We start from the raw sequence: 23246 nt of genomic DNA on the forward strand, positions 1-23246 counted from the left end.
TACAACGCTTGACTCTGTTGGGGCCAGATTAACGAGGGTGACGTTGTCTCACAGGAGGCTTGCTGTTCAGTTCAGGCTTTAATTTGGCATACTTCTATCAAACTGACAGATATAATAAAATGCACCTGCATCCATTGTTGGTAAATAGTTATAGTAGTATTTCGACATTTTTGAAGAAACAGCAGATATTATGATCATTTATAAATTTCCATTAAAAACAGCCCACCCCCCCCCAAAAAAATTCTTAATCCTTAGTGAAGTATGCACTAAAAACCTCAGTACCTAAATTTTTATGTTTAACTGTGGGGTACATGTCACACTGAAATGTCATGCATTTCTCAGCATTCCCTTCTTCGGACATGGGTCAAAACAGGTACTTTTAAATGCTAAATAGTTTCTAAATATCTAAATCCTCAGGAAAATAGAAATGCTCTAGTCCTGTAGCTCCTTTTCCCCCTCAAATAAACACCGAGTCTACTAAGATGAAACATAAGACAAGCATATCTATAAATTATAAAGGATGTCCTTCTAAAAAATAAAGCTTTATTTCAAATTCATTACTGTAGCTTAAGTGACCGAACACTTAGAGAAACGCTTTCTCTGTTTAGGGAGAAGTACTCATTTTGCTGTGCAAGGTCCTATGTTTTGAAATGACAATCGAAGTCGGAGGATTTTGCCCCTAGAGTCTTCATTCAGAGTATCTTCCAGTGGTGTCACAAGTAGATAAATGCATCTAATTACTAGATTGTACATCCTGATATATGTTTATTTGGCTATGCAAACAACCCACCAAATGTATAATTTTCTCTTCTTAAAAAAAAAGCCATAGTAATTTATATGCAAAAGATATGTTAATCAGCATTATCATTGAGATTTTTCATGTGTCAAGTTAGGCTGCTTGGAATGATCATTTTGCTGTCAGCAATAAAGCAGCTTACACTGGAAATCCATTATGGAAGCATCTCCACAATCTCAATAAAATGGACCTCATAGACCCCCTGTCAGCAAGCATGGTATTGGCTTTTATGTAATAATAATAATATGGTACCTACATACTATTAGGGAAAGGTAAAGCAGAAGCTTTAATACTATAGAAAAAAAGTCTACAAATCAGTAAGAACAAAATTTGAAAACAAAGGGAATAAATAGAATGTGCTCTTCCAAATTACTGTGCAAGTTCTTTTGAAGTAGAAGTAGTCCATGCAATATGAAAATCTGAAGTTGAGGGGTTTTAATCAATTGACAGTGGTGGGGACTCACCAGAAGAAGGGTGTTCCCATTAGCATGTCTTGCAGTAATTGTTATTTTAATTGGCTGAAATGAACTGTGATGCCCCAGGCCACTAAGGATAAGGTATAGGTTGGCAGCTTTTTTCCCTTTAGGAAAGAGATCCATTAAAAAGCTTACAGTTTGAATTAAAACAAAACAACAAAACAAAAGAGTATTGTTACTCATTTTTATCAATGCAATATAGTCTGGAAACTCTTCTTCTCCCTGTGCCCCCTCCATCAAACCATATCACATGCCAGCTGTGTATTTTGTCTTCAGACAGAAAAGTTTCATTTGGAGGGTTGTTTTCCAACTAGGAAATTACCCCAAATCACTTCCAACCTCCAGTTCTGCCTTTCCATTTCTCTTCCAAAGTTCTGTGATCTCCGAGGCACTGTTATTTTGTTACAAATTCTAATTAATTAAGGTGAGTATGTATAAACTTTTAGAGATCTACATCCTCTAAAAACTCAATCATTTCATTCCTGATCCATTCAACTGTGCACTTTCTAAGTAGAAAACTATGCACTGATTGTATGACGTTTCAGCAGAAATATTGTTCCCCCTCAAGTTCAGAATTAAGGTAATGAGACTCATCCAAAGGTTTATAAACCAATATAAAAAAAAACAGAAGTGTTATTTAAGAAATCCAGTTATTTTACCTGGGTAGAGGCTGAATTTCAGTTTAGGGGTATAGAGATGGAGACCTCCCAGGAATAAAATGTGTTCCTTAAGAAAAGAGCCTATGAAAGATCGAGTAAGGGGGAGGTTGCACTGTGATTCTACAAGAAATGGGTAAAATATTTGATCTGAGAATAGAAACCACAGCATAAATGACTAATCATGTAATCAGAATAGAAAAGGAGATGTGGGTTCAAAAAATAATGACATAAATGGTAGACAGCCCGGGAGATTGAGGGAACAGCAAAATTAGTAGGGAAAAGAAATAATGAAGTGAAAGATGACAGCTCACACTGACATATTCTAAATCTATGGCAAACATACTTGTTGCATATGTAGGCACTTACATTTCTAGACACTTACGAGTGAGAAAGCTTGAAAGTGGTGGAAAAGAGATACAACCATAGATTTATTCCTCAGTGGTTTCAAGTGGTGCAGAGTAATATATAGGGTGCTTTAGCCCCTCTCCAAAGTTAGGGTGTGAATATTATAGTGAAAACAGAATGCATATATCGATTCAGAAAAGTATCTCCTGTAAAACCTTATAAATTATGCCAATCAACTGAATATTCAAGTAATATCATAATGTTGGTAAACAGTTCTACAGTTTCAAGTACCATGGCTTGGTAACGCGAGACATTCTGTGATTAAACCCAACCAGAGTTTCCCCATACCTTCCAAGAAATTGAACAGTGAAATATTTTCAAAACAAAGCTGAACGTTGATCTTCTGTAATCTATCCTATGTAATCCTTGTGCTGCCTGCTTGCCTCAGAAGATTCACTTAGGGGTTGCTCCTATTTTGCAACTTTTTAACAACAGCTTGAACTAATGACTTTGGTTGGTGTTTCTCCTCCCGTAACTTTTAATATAGCAAATTGACCATTGATGGTTTCGTATCTTGCCGGTTCTATACCTCCTTCAGTTGAATCCAAATTTCCTTTCTTTTCAGGCAATGTATCTATAACTCCTTCCGGAGATTAGCAAATTTACTGATAAACAACCCAGAAGAGAAGGGAAAAAAGTAGCCAAATTATATATAGGGGAATATAAGAAACAGACTTTTAGAATAAATGCCATTAACCTGATGTGGCTTTGCTACGTAAGTCTGCCAACTGTAACAAGACAAAAAGCCTCACCTTTGAAAAAGATTCCTCCCTTGACCAAACTTTAGTTAGTCTCCTTAGCTTTCATCTAGGTGCACCTCTATTTAGCAAGAATTCTGGTAAGTCAGTTTAACCTAATTAACCTCTAGCATCCCTTAGACGGTGTCTCATCTCTCTGGCCTGTCTTTAGCAAAAAACTCTGCTAGGTCATTTTATCCCCCTAACCCCTGATATTTCCTCTTGGTAGTTTTCTATACACTGACACTCGCCCTGCTCCTTGGCTATCAATTTTCACTTGCCTATCCTGTATTAGAAATTGAGTCCAAACTGGCTCCGACTCTGTGAAATCCCATTGCAGTGGTCCCTGAAACTATGTTCATGGTCCTTAATAAAGTCTGCCTTACCATCTTTAATTTTCTTTTTTTTTTTTAATGGAGGGAGGTAATTTGATTGATTGATTGCTTGATTGATTTCCTTGATGGAGGTACTGGGGATTGAACCCAGGACCTTGTGCACACTAGGCATGCACTCTACCACTGAGCTATATACACCCTCACCCCTGCCTTACCATCTTTAACATCTGTCACCGAATATGTTTTTTTCTTTAACAGCTTCTAACATGCTGAGGTTATCTTCCTCATGAACATGATGGAACAATAGTAAGTGAAAATTATATCCATTTTACTCGGCTTTGATTTCCACAAACTGAAAGGCCTGCTATTCCGGTAAAACCCAATCTTTGTGCTCAGAGACATTCAGTGTCTAGACGCAGAAGCATCAAAATGGCTGTTGACAGACTATATCATTTAAAGCAAACTTCTTTAGAATAAGTAATAAGTCACCCGTAGAATTTCCCAAGAAGCAGCAATACAGAAACTACTGTATTTCCTATGGAATAAAATCAATCAATTTAGACAGACCTTAGTCAGATCTTTCCAATTTTGAAAGTTAATTTTATGTATTTTTACATTTTAGAGATAAGGGAGAAAGGAAACTTTTTCCTATGAAGGGCATTTGTAGAAAATCTTAAATGTAGGTTGAAGGACCTACCTGTGGTAAAGAACAGGTTTTCTGATGATTGGAGCCAAGACGAGGATTTCCTGCAGATTGAGGTTTCTTAAAGTGCTTCAGGGTCCCCTGTCTGCTATTTTCTTATCTAATGTATCTTCACCTCTCAGCCCTTAATGACAGTGTTCTAAAGACCTAAAAGGGGGAAAAAAAAGACATTTTTGAAAAGACTGCTGAGTTACAGCAAAGTCACCTTGTACTTGCTTCAGATGTTGTGCACTCAGGAATATAAAACAGGAACATCTTGTTACAGCCGTCAACTTGCTGAGTATCTGGTCAGGGTGGAGAGGCTAGGATGCATCCAAGCAGTGTGTGAAAAAGGGGAAAAGACTCTCACTGTATAGACAAGGCCAGTTTGGTTTCAAGAGTTGCTTTTACAAGGATGCTGCTGTATTTTGTTTGAAATGGCAAGTGGCTGGCATGAGAGGAGATGGAGAGAGAAACGTAAGCAAGGTCATTATTCAATACCTATTCGTGGAGTTCCCACTCTGCACAGCTACAGTGATGAACAAGACTTAGATTATGTCTTTCGAGTTTCCAGTGCAGCTGGGTCAAAGGTAAGAAAATATGGAATTACAGTGCGATGGGATGAATGTGACGGCAGTAGGCGATGCCCCTGATTATGGGGGAGGCTACCTATTTCCTAAGTGTGGGAGGAGAGAAGAGGGTCAAGGAAGTCTTTCCAAGGCGGGGAGGGGGGGGCCAAAAACCTTCCAACAAGAGAGCTGAAGATAGCCTAGTGCTTAACCAAGTTAGAACACTGGAGACACAGGAAAAGAAAATTATATACAAGAAGAGAGAAGTGTAAGAGCTTAAAGGTATAAGAAAGAGCTAAGACTAGGATGACGAGGAGGCAAATCTCAGTTTGACTTCTCTGCCCTGTTTAAGGCGAGAGACCTGAACTTATAAATCACAATTAGATTCCAAGCAATAAAAGCAATGCCTCAGGGAGCATCAGGTTCACAGAAGGCCTTGAGAAAATCTTACTAAATTATTTTTACCAACTTACTTTAAACTCATTAATAGAAGTTTTCCTAAAGTTAATCTAAGTGTCTCACTTTAATGTGTTTTGGGATCTAAATCAAATGAATATATGTAACGTATGTAATTTTTTTTAAGAAACCAGCCTTTATTTTATTTTATTTTATTTTATTTTATTTTATTTTATTTTATTTTATTTTATTTTTTTGCAGACTGAACAAAGAAGTAAGTTTTTCTTTGGACTTGGCCAAGATGGGATGCGGATAAGATAGCTGTTTGCAAATGGACCAGTTTGTGTCCACGAAGTAATATATATATAGGTATCCATATAAATATGCATATACATATGTATACACATATATGCTTTTCTTTTCTTTCTTTCTTTTTTTTTTTTGTGACCCTTCTCTCTTCTGGAACTATACTGGCAAACCTAAATATGTTTAGGAATTGGTAATACTTATGCAAAATGAGTTATTTTTATCTAATGAACATATGCAACAGGAAATTTTGCAAAAGGGTTCAAAAAAAGGGCATATATGACACATTAAATCTATTTGATCTAAAGTTGTGAAACAACGTCATTCAAGCATATCAACCTACTTGTTGGTTTCAACGTGCATTTGCATAATCCTCTAGGGAAACTGGGTTTTTCAACTAGTTTTCCTGGGAGAGACAGAGGGAGGAGAGTTCCAGGTTTGAAATGCATAACCATGTGTTAACTCTTCAAATTTCAGTCCTCTCCTAGCAGGAGAACACTAGACACCACATGGGTCTGCTTCCCCTCCCCGATAAATTCAAAGCTCCATCCAATTATCTTTCACCTTAAACAAGAGCCAAAAAGAATTGTTAGAGAGGGAATGTCGCAGGTGGTGGGTAAAAGCCAATCATGTGTTTTACTTGCTGCAGGTAGAGTTGCTGAGCGTGTAGGTAGGTTTTGTTCCCATAAATCAACTGTGTACACTAGGTTTAAGCTACTGTGCCAGCAACGTGGATTACATTGAGTTACGTGCATCTCAGGACCTGATCGGTGGTCTAGAAACAGTAATACTGAACACACTAAGTAAGGGTTCTGCTGACCAGATCTGAAGACTTCAGTTCTGGCCAATGAATATCTTGTTACACATCAGTTCTTATAAATCCCTAGTACCTGATAATACAAAGAAATTACCCTGTCTCCTTTCATACCTTTAAGTCATGGTCATACCATGCTAAATTTTGAATGATATTACTGATCATTGATTAAGTTACAGTAATGTGTTACAGGATCTGAGGGGGAAAAAAAAATCTCTGCTTCCCAGTCCAAAAATCCTTGAAGAAATGATGCAGTAAAACAATAACACCTGTTTTTTTAAAAAAAATTAATCTATTTTTTTATGATTTCAGTCATCAGAAAAGCTTGTTTGTATGATGATACATATGGTATATTCTACTACATTTTTTAACTGGCCGGAGAAAATGAGTTTTCTTCCTCTCAGTGAAGCTTTTTATAGCCAAAATGTGTGGCTACCCAGATCCATCTTCTCTCTTCTGTAAATATATGACCTCAATTACTTGTTAGGGATCACATTCCCTTCATTGACTATAATTTTGGTGGGACTCTTATTTGAGGTGCTGATTATAATATTAGCATAGTGTGGGCATAAAGTATCCTAAATTAGGTCAACCAAAACCTCTCTCAGGAATATAAATCTTGAGTACAAATAACTAATAGAAGAGTTATTCATTCATTCTATGCCAGTGGGCACCTGATGATTCTTTTCATTTGTTCTAAATTTCTTGATCTTAAAATTGACCTTATTTCTGTCTTTCTTGGAGCCTGGTGGTTCTATTTTTCCATCCATTCCACAAGCTGCCTTATGTATTAGAAAAAAAAAAAAAGATGCAAGTTATCCATACATGGTTTCTATTGCTTGTAACCAAAGAACCTCAACTGACACAAAGAATGATAGCAAAACTCATAGGTGACGGAGCAAGTGCTAAAAGAATTGTATTCTAAGAAAACGTTTTAAGTACCATAAGGGAGAGAAAAAAAAACAGTCCATCATAGAAGAAATAAGGCAGAGAGCTAGCTCATGTTTGCTTAAAAATAAGTTTTATGGAGGAAGTAAAAGAATGGATGGAATTTTCAGAGAAGACGAGGATTAGAATCTGTGTCACAGGAGGGAGCAGCATCAGCAAAGAGATAAGGGAAGACAAGTTCAAGATGCGACTGGGGTTAGGAACAAACTCGGTTCACACATATAATATAGAAAGAAATGGGAGGAAACTTTGTCCATTTTCAAAATAAATGTTTATTGCGGTTCTGTGATGTAATAATGGTGAGTAAGACAGACATGCTCCACATCTTCCGGAAAATATTTTCCCCTGGAGGGGAGAGAGAAATGGCTAACAAAGGATTCTCCAAAGTGCAAATAAAATAAAAATGTGGTAAGTTCTGTGAAGGAAAGGGGCTAAGATACAGAGACTAAGTGCATGGATGGGAGGTAGGTTGAGAGAGGGCTGGAGGAAGCTTGTGAAATTTTAGAGAAGAGTTGAATGGTAGGAAAAGTGGAAGAATGAAGAATTCCAAGCAAAGGAACAGAAAATACAAATGTCTTAGGGAAAGAAATCTTTCACCTATTCTGAGAATTGATCAAAAACTACTTCACTCAGGTGAGCAAAGGAGAGTGGAGCGTAAGACGATGCTGGAGAAACAGGCAGGGGTCACGTCTTATTGGTCTTCTATGCCTCAGAGAACAGCTTGGGATTTATTTCAAATCTACGAGTAAGCTATTTACATTTAATACAGATCAACCTAATGACTATAGAGAGGGGTCAGTTAATCTGGAATGATGACCGAGATTTGGGTAATGAAGAAATGTGAGAAATCAAGACGGGCATGTCATGATGATATAATGAGAGATTTACATTTGAGCACGAGGTAGTTTACTCTTTTAAATTCAGTATATAAATTAGAACTACTGGAAGTATTTATTACAGCGACAACTACCTTGCATAATAATATTATCCATGATACGTATTTCCTTCTAATCTGCTACAGTATTTGCACTTCCTACTGGCAATTTCTCAATTCATGACATTCTGACTAGAGCTGTGTGTGTTTATATTATATTTTGTTTTCCAACTAGACTGAAAACATCTTGAGGGCAGGCTCATGCCATATATTTTTGTCTCTTTCGTATTTCCTAGCTGACATTTGATATGAATATAAATTACTACTCCTAATAAATATATATTTAATATTTACTATTTTCTAGACACTATGCTAAGGGCTTTATATGTATAATTCAGTTTAATCCTCATTCCAAATCTATAAGAAGTCCCTGTAACTGTTTTACAGATGAAAAAACTTAAATTGACCATGATTAAGTCCCTTGTCCACTTGTTACTAATTGACTGATCGATTTACAATGTGTTGAGTATGACAAAAAGTATCTGGTCAGAGAGGGTATTGATCAAAGTATTCTGAAAGAATACACGGGAATGACATTTTTACTGTATTAAACCAATTCCTAGTCCTATTGGGAATCAACCATGAATGTGTTCACTGTTAGAGAATCCCACATGGTTTCCTCTCTCTGCACGTGCTAGCTATTTCTGACAATGTGTATCTTTTAAATGGAAGGGTTTATTTCATACAGAGACACTCTGTTCCATTTAATTAAGCCAAACCATATATTTTTTTTCCCACCACTAAATCAAAAAAGATGAGGACAGATTCTACAATAGATGTGGCTGGTTCATTGTGTCTAGATCCTAAGCACTTCTAACATCTAAATGTACATGCAGAAACACCTATCAAATAACGATTGTGACAAAGATTATGATTGTGTCCCAATTATCTCAACAGATACAGATGCCATAAAATTTAAAAGAGAAAGAAGACAGTGATAGGAAGGGAGGAAAAAAATAACAAACACACACTAATGGGAATTAGAAGAAAACATCAAGGCTGTCAAAGAAAATTACTGTTGGGCTCACTACAGGAGGACACGGAAAGGAAAACAAAAGTGAAAATAATTTAGAGTCTACCCTGAGGCAAACAAATATAAAAAACAATGGAGGAATTTTAATTGGGCAAAAGCATTCTAAATATTTGCTTAAAACTACATCTCTCCTTAAAACCCAAACCACAGTGATGACACACCTGACATGTGCTCACAATCCGTTTCCCACCCTCCAAGTTTAAAATGTTGTAAACAGGCAATTCCAGTTTCTATTCTGGTTCACATTCTGAAAGCAAATAAACCTGGTCCTCACCCCCTTAGGAAGAGAGCATTTAAACCATAAGTGAAAGATGGCATTAAAATCAATATCCACACACCAATTTGCATTAAAAAAAGCAGGCCGATCAGACAAGACTTTTGGCAACAGGAGTAGGGAAGACAAAGAAGAGGAAAGGTGGGGAAGGAGGAGGAGGAGGAGAGGGGGAAGACAAGGAAGAACACCACCACATCACACACACTCACTCACACACGCACACACACACACACCCCTCCTCGCTTTCTGGCCATGTTTAACATCTCTTCCACCCGTCCCCTCGCCCCCAGCCCTACTCCTAATTCGGTGAAGGTTTCCTGGCTTACACAAAATTGTGTCATTCAGAAATATTAGGATCACAACAGGCTGATTAATAACTGTGTTGAAAAGCTAAAATGCGGTGATAGACCACATAAATCTCTCTTATGTGAGCTGTCGGCGCTGCAGCCTGTAGGGTTGACAGAGTTCAGATCTTAGTCAGTTGAATTTCTTTAGGAGCCCTGGCCAAGCAGGGCCACGAGGAAAATGCCATTAGAGACATCCGTGTTTTTTTTAATGGACAGGCAGAAACTTGGATTAAGAAACCTGTGCACGTTGTCACCAGCTATTTGGGTAAAGTAGGAAAAAGTGGCTTAACAACATGTGAATGAAAATGCTTTTAAAGAATTATTTAAATGTTGTCCTCAATTCTTCAAAAATTTAGAGAATTAGTCACTTGTGGCTGCATTTAGTACTCAAAATTCAATTTAGCCTACAGCAATCTAATAAATATGAAAGACCCTGGAAATATATGAAAAGAACATTTTGTAAACATCATATGGCTTCACAATTCAGGGCCAATTTACACATATTACACTTTTTCTTCTTTTTTGTGTTACAAAATATTCTTTTTATTTTTAACCTTTTCCTTTTACTTCTCTTCAGTTACACATTTTTTTTTCATCACACAAGCTTTAATTTTTTTTACGGGAACACCTATTCAAATATCGTGGAAAACTAGTGTTCAATCGATAGGATTTAAGAAATGCTAACTTAACATTTTTTTTTCCTTCTCTGAAGAAAACACTATTACTCAGAAATTTGGTCAGAAAGCAAGTCATAATCAGACATATAGGCATTTGTCCAGAAGCTGAAGCTGAAATAGAAGGGAAAGCTGTTCTAAATGAAGCCACAAAGTAAAGCTCTTAACATCCTAGAACTTCCTGAAAACCAGCCACTCTTCCCACCGATGGACCAAACTGTGGTTCTGCCTCAAATCATGCAGAGCTTCCTCATCCGTAAGTTGGCCTCAATAGCATACAATAAGGTCAATAAACTGTTGCGCTAACGGCATAGACCCGGAACACTGCTGTCTCTTACCAGCTTTTTCACCTTCGGCAAGTAACTTAACCTTCCTATACCTCAGTTTCTCCATCCAGTAAAATGGGAGTAATTCTAATACCTATGTCACAAGGCTGTTAGGTTAGTTAGTAGTTGTAAAGGGGTTAGAAACGCAACTAGGGTATAGGAATGCTGCATAAGTGATTAATAAATATTAATTAATTAATATATGACCTTAAAGTTTACAATGCCAGTTAAGTATCAACTAGGCATCTATGCTCTTCCAAGTCATGTGATACAGGATGGATAAAACAGAGTAGCGCAAATCTTTGCTGAGCTGACATTCTAGAGAAAAATCACAGAAACTCCTTGCGTGAATAAGGAACACATTGTTTGACAGAGATAAGTGCTATAAAGGAGTAAGTGTTGAGTGGGTAAGTGGTGGAGGAGGAGTTCTGACTTGGAAAAACTCTTCTGGGACATGGGGTTTGAGAGGAGAAGGCAGTCCAGGCATAAGAAACAAGAATTCTAAGAACTCTTGTGACTGGAATCCTTGTCCTATTCTTGGACAGAAAGGATGCCTGGGCATAGAGCATACAGAAGGAAGGGGAGAAGCAAGGTAATGTCGGAGACACAGAGGTTCCAATGGCCAGGGCTTGGAGCGTGAAGTACAACGGAAAACCACTGCAGGATTTAAAACTGAGGATCAAGTTGATCTAGTTTAACTGCCAATAACCCCTTCCTTTGTTTCCGAATGGTGACTGAAATTCAGTGCCCATTTGTTTGACATTTCTTACTTTGGCTTGGTGCCTTTGACTCTAAATTGTACCTCTTTTTGCAGGTGACCAATGCAGAAGAGGCTTGCTGGAATGTATATCTGTCACCAACAGATTTTACTTCCTAACTGCTTGGTGGCTACAGCCATCTAGTCACACTTAAATCTAGTTATACTTTTTCTCTCACTATATTTCACTCATCCAAATTTGGGGTGATAATGACTCTTTAGTTTTTTTTTTGCCATGAACCCTGAGTAGGACCAGCTATATGCATGAGCCATAGGCAGCTACCTACATTTTTATGATGAAGGGGCAGTAAACTTTTACATAAAGCCTTCTTTATTATTAGTCTACCGTGGTATTTAAAATTCTTAACGTTAGACTTATTGCATTGGGTTGCAGAGGTCAAATGTCAGAGTAAAGAGTGCCTATTTTACTCAGGAGAGAGAAAAAAATATTAGAGGTTAGGGGCTTGGGAGAATGAGATACGAGAACGGAGGAGATTTTGCACAATAGCAGTTCTAAGCCACTGGCCCCAGTCCCATAAGGAGGCCCCACCCAGTTTGATATCTATTTATGTACTCCCTCTTGATCTACACAGGATTTGAACCAATAAGTAGTTATTCAAACGTTTTGCATTTGAAAGGATTTTCCAAAGCCATTAATCACACAATTCTATTGGACCCGTCCTACTTTATATGAACTCTTCTCATGTCTACTGCTGCCACTGTCGCATTCTAAATTTCTAAAAACCGTTCAACATCTAAAAAACAAACACACAAAAAAACTGTCTTGGCATATGACATCAGGAAAACACAGAATTACACTCCTCAAAAAAGCACAAAGTACTGTGATAAGTGAGGAACAGGGAGATAGGCTCCCTTCTCCCTAGTTGCTAATAATGAAATTACTTGTGGACCCAGTGTCTTCATTTCTTCATTTCATTTGACTCCCTATGGTTTGGGAGAGATTTCGTGCTTGCTTGCTTAGATGTCTTTAAAGTTTGGGGCACAGTTTGCTGATCAGTTGAGGTTATTAATCATAATATTCAAATACATAATATTTAAATCTAGGCCAATTCTGTTTCTTGAGTAAAACCAGATAGTAGAAGCCATATTTTGCAAGAAAAATCCTAGTTTAAATATTCAATGAAGCATTATATTGTGAATATGTTAGAATTTTAAACATAAGTAAAACCAAATATTATGTCAAAAATGAGTTATGTTAGCATTTTAAAAATGTAGTTACTTAACCTTATCAGAATGTTTTCCTCCAAACTGCCTCCAAAGTTAATAATTACTGTTGTTTCTTCTTTGTGAGTGTGTTTTTCCTTAATTTTTAAAACTGCTTTGCTACTTGAACATGCATTTTGGAAAAGCTTTAATATTGTTCTTTGGCATGTTCCAATTCTGACAAGAAATCAGGGGACATACTTTTGGCATCCAGGTGCCTCCCTACTTAGAAGAGTGTGCCAATTAATTGCACTCGTGTTTTAGCTTTATGAGGTATGTGATTTGTCATAGTCTCAAGACTTTTAATACCTTGATCTCTTTTTCATTCTTTTCATTTCTTACAATAAAGACGCTTATTTCTTTAAACTCAAACCATAGAATTATGTGTATGTATAGTGTTAGTTTCCCTGAGTCTATGTTAAATTAAATATTGACTTTGCAAGCTCTATATCATTTATTATTTACCATTCTCAATCTCTGGAATTTATTAAAAAATTGATAAGAATGCCTGGTGGTGAAATCCCCACAGGGGTCAAATTGGATGACCCAACCAAGCCAATTACAAAATTGACAAATCCATGGTTACTTCGATAAAAATGACACAATTTGATTTTAACAGGGACGATATTTTTTAAGGACACTTGGAGACATTTCCTTTGAAGGAATAATGTTCTTCAATTTTAGAAAACGACTTTTCTTTTTTTTTTTCCTTTTCAGAAAATTGCTTTCTTGTGAAGCCTGTTAGCCTTTCTGTTCTTTCTGCCTTTTTCCAGAAGTTGATTTCTCATTCTTCGGCACTTTAGAAAATGTTGGGACAGAATTTCAGGTATTTAAAAAAATATTTTTAGCAGATTTACCTTTTGTGCAAAGTGTCAGGCAGTTCAAGGCGGCACCCTGAGCTTTCTCACATCTTTTGTCAGTGGAACGGAATTTCATTCCTAAAGAACAATTGTTCACATTACAAAAATAAGTCTCCCATGTAGGTGCCCTTGCTGACAGCCTCCAGAGAAAGGATGAAAAATAAATGATCCTATAGACTGATTAATCTAATCTCTCCCCTCACCAAATCTAGGGCTCTCAGGAAGGTTGTAATGAAGGGTTCTGTAAGGAAAAATGCTTTGCAGTTTTCCAAACACTGTTTAAACTTCTATTGTATGACTGTTTTCTAATTTAGCTTCTGTGAGCAGAGGTCATACAAGTAAAGAACAAAAAGTCAAATGAAATAAAGTAGCCTTGAAGGTAATGTTAAAAACATTTGCTATGTTAAGAATATCAATTAATTTGCCTTAGTCAAAAGAACGGAGTGAAAAAAAATAAAGTGGAAAGTGTTACTTTCAATTCCACATAATTATCAAACAGAAACTCTCCCTCTGTTGCTCAACCTATCTGTTCACACATAGTTAGCACAGTTTCTCAAGCGTAGCTGCATATTAGAATTACTTGGGGAGCTTCTGAAACTTACCACGGTGGGCATCCCAGCCCCAGAGAATCTGCTTTAATTGTCCCAAACTGGGAGCAGGCAATGGCATGTGTTAATGCTTCCGCAGATGACTCTAAGCTGCAGCCGTGACTGAGAAATACTGGGCAAGACTGACACCTTTCTACCTTCAAACGTCAGCTGGAAAACAACTGAAAAGTAAAAATACTAGGAAGAATTTTTCTTTCGATAAAAATGAGGCTTATCAGGGGATGGTCGGCTGTGTGCTTCACTGGTATGTATTTTTTCTAAGTATGCAGTCACTCACTCCATGATTTTATGACTAGTCTTAATATCATTATTAGTAGCATCACAGCTTCCGGAACCCATCTTTCTATCAGTGCATTGACAGATACATTTAGATCCTTTTCTCTGTGGAAAATCTCAAGCAAAAAATTTTAAAACTTCATCCCTGAGCTCAGGCTACCTACCCATTTTTAGGAAAACAAACAGGCTGAGGACAGATGTAGATGACAAGGAGAAAGGGACTGGCTTTGTACACTGTTGCATTTGTAATACTGAGGATTAGGGAGAGAGCAGTCCTTAGGAAAAAATGGGCCAAGTTAAGACAGGTTGGGACCAGGGACCCTTTACCACAGTGTTTACACCTGGACAAACATCCATCCCCACACACCCGAGCAACAGAATACAAAGCAACCGTAAGAGACTAAAAATAACTCCATGCATGAACAATTGGGGCAAATTATGAACAACAACATACAGAAAGACCAAAAACCCAACTGCCACTTCTAAGGTGTCAGCAGTAAAAGCAGGCTACCTCCTGATCCCTGCATACCGCACCACAAGGGGGGTGAGCCGACCATCTAAGCCACCCTTCCAGCCCGACCATGGATCCACCCCTACCCTCACCCATTTTAAGGGCATTTAAGGGATCAGCTCACCCACCCTCAGGGCGGGGGTGGGCGAGAAAGGGCACATGTACTTGATTTCACTCCCTTGTGCTGCAGCACGAGTCCCAGTAAAGCTTTGCCTGAATTTCTTCTCTGGCCCCTTATCAATTTCTATTGATTAAAGATCTAAGAACCCAGGTTGGTAACAAAGTCATAAATAGACACAGGTGACGTCTGTTTAGTGCTGTGCTCTATCACTGAAGACGCTGTAGTCTTAAACTCTTCTGCCGTTGGATAGGCAAAAACTGTATGTCCCTCGCATTCCTGCCTTTCAGTTCGTTCACTATTCGATGATCAGAAACGTGGGCTAGCACTCTGTCAGGCAGTGCGCCTTTTACAGTAGAGAAGGGGTGTTTTGCAATGAAGTGTAATTGTGCAGGTAATTAGCAGGGAGGTGTGGTTACACCTTTGTTTACCATAGAGATTAGTAATAACCTGTGGCTTTGAACAGCAATTCTCAAAATTTTGTTATAATAAAATGAGTAAGAATACTGACTCTGGAATCAGACTCCCCAGACTCTAGGATTTCTAGTTTGTGCTCAGACTAATAATTCAGTGGTTAAGCCTCAGTGTTTCCTATCCCTAAATTGGGAATAATAATAATAGCAACTATTTCAGGTGTGTTTTTGTAAAATTACATTCTGTAATCTATATCAAGTGCTTAATGGCTTACCTGGTTACATGTGAGTCCTCAGGAAATTCTAGTTTATAGTTGTTATTGCTTAGTTGCTGTTATATTATTATTATTTACTACTCCAATATAAATATGCCTCACACTGTACCCTGGGGTACCTATGTAACCAACTAAATTGATAGTGATGAAACTTAACTAACAGAATCATCATTTAAAAAGCTATAATGGTAGAAAATGGCTCAACCGAACACAGTGTTGCAGATGCCTAAATGACAAAATGCTCTTCATGAACATGAGAACACTGTGGGAATTCTCATCATCTACTGTCAGAAAATGTAGTTTCACCTTTGGCAACATTGGCAAAACTTGAGTGGTAGTCAGACTGCTTGAGAAAATTAAATTAGAAATGCTAATGTTAGCTTTTATATGTTGTACTTTAGTAATTAAGAGTAATTCCATGAATAAGTCCCGAGGAAGAACATTTAGACACTGTATTTTTCAAAGTTTATGGAGTTTTTATAAAGAATATTTTCTAGTTCACATCCAAATACTAGATCCAGTGGAGGACATTTCAAAGGTATCTTAAAAGGAACATTTATTTTAAAATCTAATATGTGATTTTAACTTTTTAAAGGATCAAAAGTAGAACCAAGGGAAAAAAAAAAGTCTTATTCAATCAAGTTCACATCAGGAGTACTCTCAAAGCCCACCAAAATGCTAAAAATGTTTCTTCAAATAAACAGTCTCAAGAGATGAATGGAATATTCCAGATGTCCAGAGTCTGTTTAAATATTGAGCTGTGATTATACCGTACTGGGAGATACTGAGACACACTTAAGAATGACTGGTCCAGCTGATGTAAGGTGCAGAGAAAGCCCGTTTCTGTTGATGAGAAGGCAAGACCTTAAGGATGAACAGCGTCTGCAGATTAGCTTAAGATCGTACACTCCTTTTAAATATGGGCTCTGGCACTGGTTACAAGTGTGAAAAATTAGAGAGTAGAGTGGGAGGTAGTGAAATGGATTTGACTAAGCCGGAAACATCTGCATTTCGAGGGGAATGACTGAGGTTAGGTGGAGGGTTATTTGAACACAGAAAACAAAAGAAGAGAATGAGGTTGGCATTGTACAACGTAGAGATTGTCACTGTGGCCGCAGGGACTGTGCCACAGAAAGTCCTTGGATGAAGAAGGCAATGATTTGAGTTTGAGCCCTTAAGCACGCTACCTGTAACACCAAGAAACCTGGGCAATCACATGGTAGGCATGTAATAGGCCATCGGTGCATGGAAGGATAAGTACTGAAGGATGAAGGAAGTTGTCAAAAAATTTAAAAAGCATCATGGAGAAAGGAAGACTGAAATAGGCAAGATTCAAAGTGATCCAAAGGAGGTCGAAGAAGGACGTGGAAAAAATATGTACACAAAAACATTTACACAAATGTTTAGGAACAATAACCTTTATTCCATACCCAGGTGGTAGTTTCCACCAAAGGGCTTCCTCGTGTCAAATAACTATGCAATAGCATTTGATTAGAAGCAGCATGTTTTAAAGAGCTTCAAAGGTAATGTTTATGATTTATTTGAATAGATCTTTACCAGAAGGCATTAACAATAGGGGGAAGGAGAAAATTGATATAATATCTTACTTATTTAGGCATAACATTTCACTCACGTTTTGTAGTGATCCAGTTGAAACAAACAGTGTGGGGAGCACAGTTCGTGAATTTTCAATATGTTTGGATACACTATTAACAAAGCTTTCTCTCTGGCAGATTCATTCCATGTCCTGTCTATCAATACCAGCCTTCCAACATTAAAGCCACTAATGATAAAACACTGGTCACAATTTCACAACCGCTTATAAACAGATTATGAACTTTTATTTGGTAATAAATTACACAGATGGTCTGTGACTCTCTTAATCTGTGCAGTGTGGGTGTGTGAGTGTGTGTTTTCCAGGAACCAGGATAAGAATTAAGAGATTCCCATCTTAAATGCCTGTGTTTTGCTCACCACTTAAAAATGCAGAAGAAAACCCATTATATCAAGATGCAGGTAGGAAATGTCTGAGAAGACAAGTAAAATTGTCTGATGTTTTAAATCCCCAAGTAGTTATTGAGGAGTTGCAACCTTAGATGTTTAAGGGGGGAGGTTGGTTTGATGCTGGCACTTCTACGTGATTCTGTTTTACTTCTCACTGTATGATAAAAGATGAGTTTTAACTCCCTGAAATGCAGAAAAAGGGACATTTATTTCACCTCAGCTGATTTATTTTCTTCAACAGAAACATCTTTATTATAATGTTTTCTTGTTGGGATCAAACTGAATTCTTAAGGAGATTATTTAATTCTACAGAGAATTGTGACATTGAAGATAAGGTCACAGGATATGCAACAAAAACTTGAAATGACATGATTACAATAAAATAACCTGTATTGTATTTGAAATTATGTACTGTATAGGAGGATTCCAAGTTGCAAATCATCAGTGATTCAAAACTTTATCTGAAAATAGATTGTTAGCAATTAGGATAAATCTACTGAAGTAAGTTATAAACAGTATTTAGGTGCCAGCACATCCTCCACACTTAACTTAATATTATTGATATATGATTTTGTGAAGAAAGTACAACATAATATTGTTGTTACCCTAGAGACAGACATTTTAAAATAGAAATTAGCTTTTTATTCATTTTGATCTTGGTGCTTGGGGCAATATAGATTCATATACATAAATTAGAAGTATCTGAAGATTTCTGTGGTTGTTCTAAACAAAAATTGAGTGGCCATTCCTAAGTCCCTACTATATGTTAAAAACTGTGCTAGATAATTTACATATGGTACCTAAATTAGAATTCAGATTAACTCCAACAGTTTTATCTCATTATAAAGATGAAAAAGTGAGATACATTAAAGTTAAGTAATTGCTTGAAGTCAAATAGATCAGAAGTCGTATATATAGAATTTTAAATCAGGGTGTTCATTTTTTATTTTCTGGACTTTGAGGTTTTCAGCTGTTTAGTGCTTGAGGAGTCTGGATATGTACAAAAATTAATTTCATGTCAAAACATCACTTTCCTTGTTCATGATAGGGAATCAGAAACACTATCAGAGGGCAATAAAGAAAGGGCACAGTGTCCTAAACTATCAAAGGAAGGTCTACCAGCACTATTTTTATCATCATCATCTTTGTCATCATCTTTCACCACCAAGGCCTTGCTGTGTCTGCGATACTGCACAATGCTCTTTATACATATTATGTTATTTAATCTTACACACAGTTCTGTGAAGTATATCCAGCTATTAGTCCTATTTTACAGATAAAGAAACTAAAACCCTTTGCGATTTAGTTCCTGTTATCCCTTTACCCAGATAGGCTGACACCAGAACCCATTTCCTCAACTGCTACGTTAGAATGCCACTTTACCAATGTCCATACGAATGTACTGTATATTTCTAAGCTCTATTTCTTGTATCCTTTATTAGTATTTAAAGGCTTTCACCCTAAAATGAAATTGTTCAATTTTGCTAAATCACGTGGATTTACTCCCTTCTTTTGTTATAATCTCATACTTGGGGCTTCCTTTCTAGGGAGCAAGTTTGTTTATAGCCCCACCTGGAATTTCACTGAAGGCCTGAACAATGACCTGGTTTCAGACGGTACACATTCCTTTACGAGAAGCTCCTAATGGCTGTTTTCAAACGGATGGCTGATAGAACCATCTAATCAAGACCAAAGACATGTTTCGGCTCAGAAGTAGATCAACAGAGAAGAGGGGGGGAAAAAAAGAAAAGAAAAGACCAAGGAAATGGTCACTTGAACTTTGAGGAAAGAACTTTGAATATAGCGTTGCAAAGCAAATCTGGGCAAAAATTCTAATTTTACAATATTGTCAAAACTGGTATGTCTGTACCTTAGTTTTCTCATTTGTAAGAAAAAAAATTAAGGTTATACTGTATTTTATTGATTCTAACATGTATTTTTCCCACACATTCAGCATCTATGAAATAAGAGCATATCTTGCAACCAATGGTGTGGCATAGTTTAATTGCAAAATATTTTTCTTCCTCACTGGAACCTAAAATAATGTGTTTGAGAATTGATGATGAAGGAAGACTTGACAAAATATATGGCCCTTACCAATTCTTATATTCATTTTGTTTGACTCCCTAACATCTAATTCTATTCAGATGCTTTTGTCTAAACGAATGATTGTTGTTTCCATTTCCCTGGACAAAGATGTGACCGGGAGACTTAGAAAGAGCATTCTGCCCTGCCAGGAAAGACACAGAAATGTATTTCTGAACATTGTCTTGTAACTTTTAGAACAGCTACAGCCATTTCCTTTCTAGCTTGAGGTTAGAAACATTAGCAGAGAAGAACAGAACCGCAAGAAACGCTAAAAGCAGAGGGAGGAGCCATGGCCCATCATGCTCAGGCATGCACTTCTTGTTATATGGGACGATACATTTTCTCTTACCAGCAAAATATAAATCACGGCTAACCAGTGTTGTATGGTGGGAAAAGGGTTAACTATTACACTACAGAAGATTAGCTAGGTATCAATAAAGTTCCATTTTGAGCCACTATCTTTGGAACTCTTTTATTGATAAATAGAAGAAAACTGTGTAGAAATCGTATTTATCATATTTTTATGTTCACTGTATTTGCACTAGAAACAAAATTAGAAAAACAGGTGATAGAGCCAAAGTTGCAAATGATTCTAATATCATATTGGAAAGAAAACAAGAGTTCTAGAGTTACACTGTTTGGGTTTGTAGCTTGGCCTCAACTCTGCCAGCCTCAGTTTTGTCATCTGCATAAGGGGATAATACTGATGCTTCTTATGTTGGTTCTTGTGTGAACCTACTGAGTAAAAACGTGATATGTGACATATGTGGCAAAGTGGCTCACATTAAGCGCTCATAAATGCTGACAATTACTATTAAACCGATGAAATATAATTTATTTTTATTCTGCCTTATTTATAATACTTCCATATTTTTCAGAGCCATCTAATATATTGAAGAAGAGAAAAGTTTCAGGTTTAATTGGTAGCAATAAAATACATTGTTAATGAGTTCAAAGGAGATATTGAGAAAAACAGGAATGCAGACTCTCTGTATTTCTGTAACCACAAGGATACGCTGAACAAGAAACACATTTGGGGTTTTATTAAATAAAGAAGATAGTCTTACACAGCTGGCCAACAAGCACATGAAAAGATGCTCAACACTTTTTACAATAGCCAAGGCATAGAAACAACCTAAATGTCCATCAACAGATGCCTGGATAAAGAAGATGTGATACACACACACACACACACACACACACACACACACAATGGAATAGTACTCATTCATAAAAAAGAATGAAACATTACCATTTGCAGCAACATGGATGGACTAGAGATTATCACACTAAGTGAAGTAAGTCAGACAGAGAAAGTCAAATAGTGTATGAAATCACTTATATGTGGAAGCAAAAGAAATGACAAATATAGTTATTTATAAAAAGAAACAGTCTCAAAGACATAGGAAACAAACTTGTGGTTCCCAAGGGTAAAGGGGAGGGGGAGGGATAAATTAGGAGTGTTGGACTGACAGAAGAGCACTACCATACATAAAACAGATAAAACAACAGGGACCCACTGTATAGCACAGGGAACTCTATTCAGTGTCATAATAAACTATAATGGAAAAGAATCTGAAGCTGTATACCTCAAACTAAAATGACATTGTAAATTGACTATAGTTAAATAAAACTTTTTTTTTTAAAGATGGTCTTAATAATATTGAATTGCATAGATACCACTTCTTACTTTGCAGTTATGGCTGTCCCTTCCATATGTTAATGATATTACAAATTAATATGCTATATGCAAATAAATTAAACAGTAATTAGGAGCTGAACTAAATGAGATCTAGTTCCTTCCATCTTAGGAGAAGACCTGGGGGTAGGTTTAGGAAGGGTATGAGCAGGAGACAAAGGAATAATATCATTTGGGGTCATAATAGAACTGTATGAACATAATAGAACATAACAGAAACGATACTACTTAGAAGTCTTAAAGATATATTTAATTGCTAATAAAAATAAAAATAAGATTGATAATTGCAAGTCAGAGAGAGACATGTTTGCTTCAACATCATTACAAAAATAGAAAACCAACAACTTATGACCTATTTAATAAGATTCCAAGCATCCTCCTATCAATGTATTTGTTCAAACAGAAGCTGGATGCCCTCTGTCAGGACAGCTATAGAAGGCATTTCTGTGTTAGTGCAGGAGGCTGGAAAAGATGATGTTGTATATCCTTTCCAGCTCTAAGTAAACAACCCACATTTGCTGAATGCCTATAACTGGCAAGGTTTTACAATAAGTTGGGAGGTGCAGCGATAAAGGCCAAAGCCCATAAGAAGTTTCAGTCTAGATATTAAGCCAGATCACTGAGTAAATTCTGAAATGACAGAGTGATACCCAGACACTATGGGAGTATAGTGGTGGAAAAAAAATGAAACTTAACAGGTAATAGAGGAGAGGACATGGTGGGTTCTGAAAGATTTATAAAAAATAGTATGTGAAAACAGAAGAGAGATAATCTGTAATTCTGATCTGTATGTGTGTGTAACATATCCTCGTTTTGTTCTCCTAGTATAAGAGCAAGCTTGGGATTTGCAGATACTAAATAACTACTATACATAAAATAGATAAAGAACAAGGTCCTGTTGTATAGCACAGGGGACTATATTCAACACACTGTAATGGCCTACAATGCAAAAGAATATGAAAAATGATATACGTATAAGTGAATCACTCTGCTGTATACCGGAAATTAACATAACATTGTAAATTGACTATACGTCAATAAAAAAAATTATTAAAAAAGAAGACTAAAGAAAATACATTGTCTACGCCATGGTTAACTTTCATTTTGTGTATGCAGTTATTCTAAACTAAATTCAAGTGCCATTTAAAAAAGTAAACAGTAGAAAATACAAATGTCAGCACCTTTTCAGCTTGCAAACCACAGGGGAAAATATGTAAATACAATCCTGCTAAATAATCGCTTTTCCTAGAGCGTTGCAATTTAGAAACAACTATTTTAAGTAACCTTGTTATCTTGTCCAATTAAACAAATACTCAGTAATTAATAATTCCCTGAACATCTCAGTTGCCATCCAAAAAATTTTTTTCAAATCTCTGTAAAATTCATTAGGAAATGTGGGGCTAATAGCATAAGATCCTTTTATGTCCAGGAGAGCAAATATGATAATATTCTAATGGACTCTTTCTACAGAGTAAATTAAGTTGAGAAGTAGGGCTTTAAAAGTCAAGTCATGAGTAATATGGTAGGAAATATACATCTCAAATTCTGCGGAGCTCTCCCTATTTCAAATACTGTTTTATTGTAAAACATGCATTTTAATTTGAGGTTAGAAAATATGATGAGAGAAGCTAACTGTAAACATCCAGGCTTGTGTAGCATCCTCCACAGTAAACAGGGCTGGTCTGTGTAGCAATTAGGATGC

At 36.7% G+C, this 23246-nt stretch overlaps 1 long non-coding RNA gene across 1 annotated transcript in view; it reads right to left on the bottom strand.

Moving 5' to 3' along the window:
* The window catches only part of LOC141574612 (uncharacterized), a 1056998-nt gene that overhangs the window by 949555 nt on the left and 84197 nt on the right, over window positions 1-23246 (bottom strand). Inside the window, exon 2 of the long non-coding RNA XR_012501497.1 lies at window positions 4106-4258. This is a non-coding gene — a long non-coding RNA (uncharacterized LOC141574612). The remainder of the gene's footprint in view (window positions 1-4105; window positions 4259-23246) is intronic.

This window comes from Camelus bactrianus, chromosome 22 (assembly GCF_048773025.1).
Source record: "Camelus bactrianus isolate YW-2024 breed Bactrian camel chromosome 22, ASM4877302v1, whole genome shotgun sequence".
Classification (NCBI taxonomy): domain Eukaryota; kingdom Metazoa; phylum Chordata; class Mammalia; order Artiodactyla; family Camelidae; genus Camelus; species Camelus bactrianus.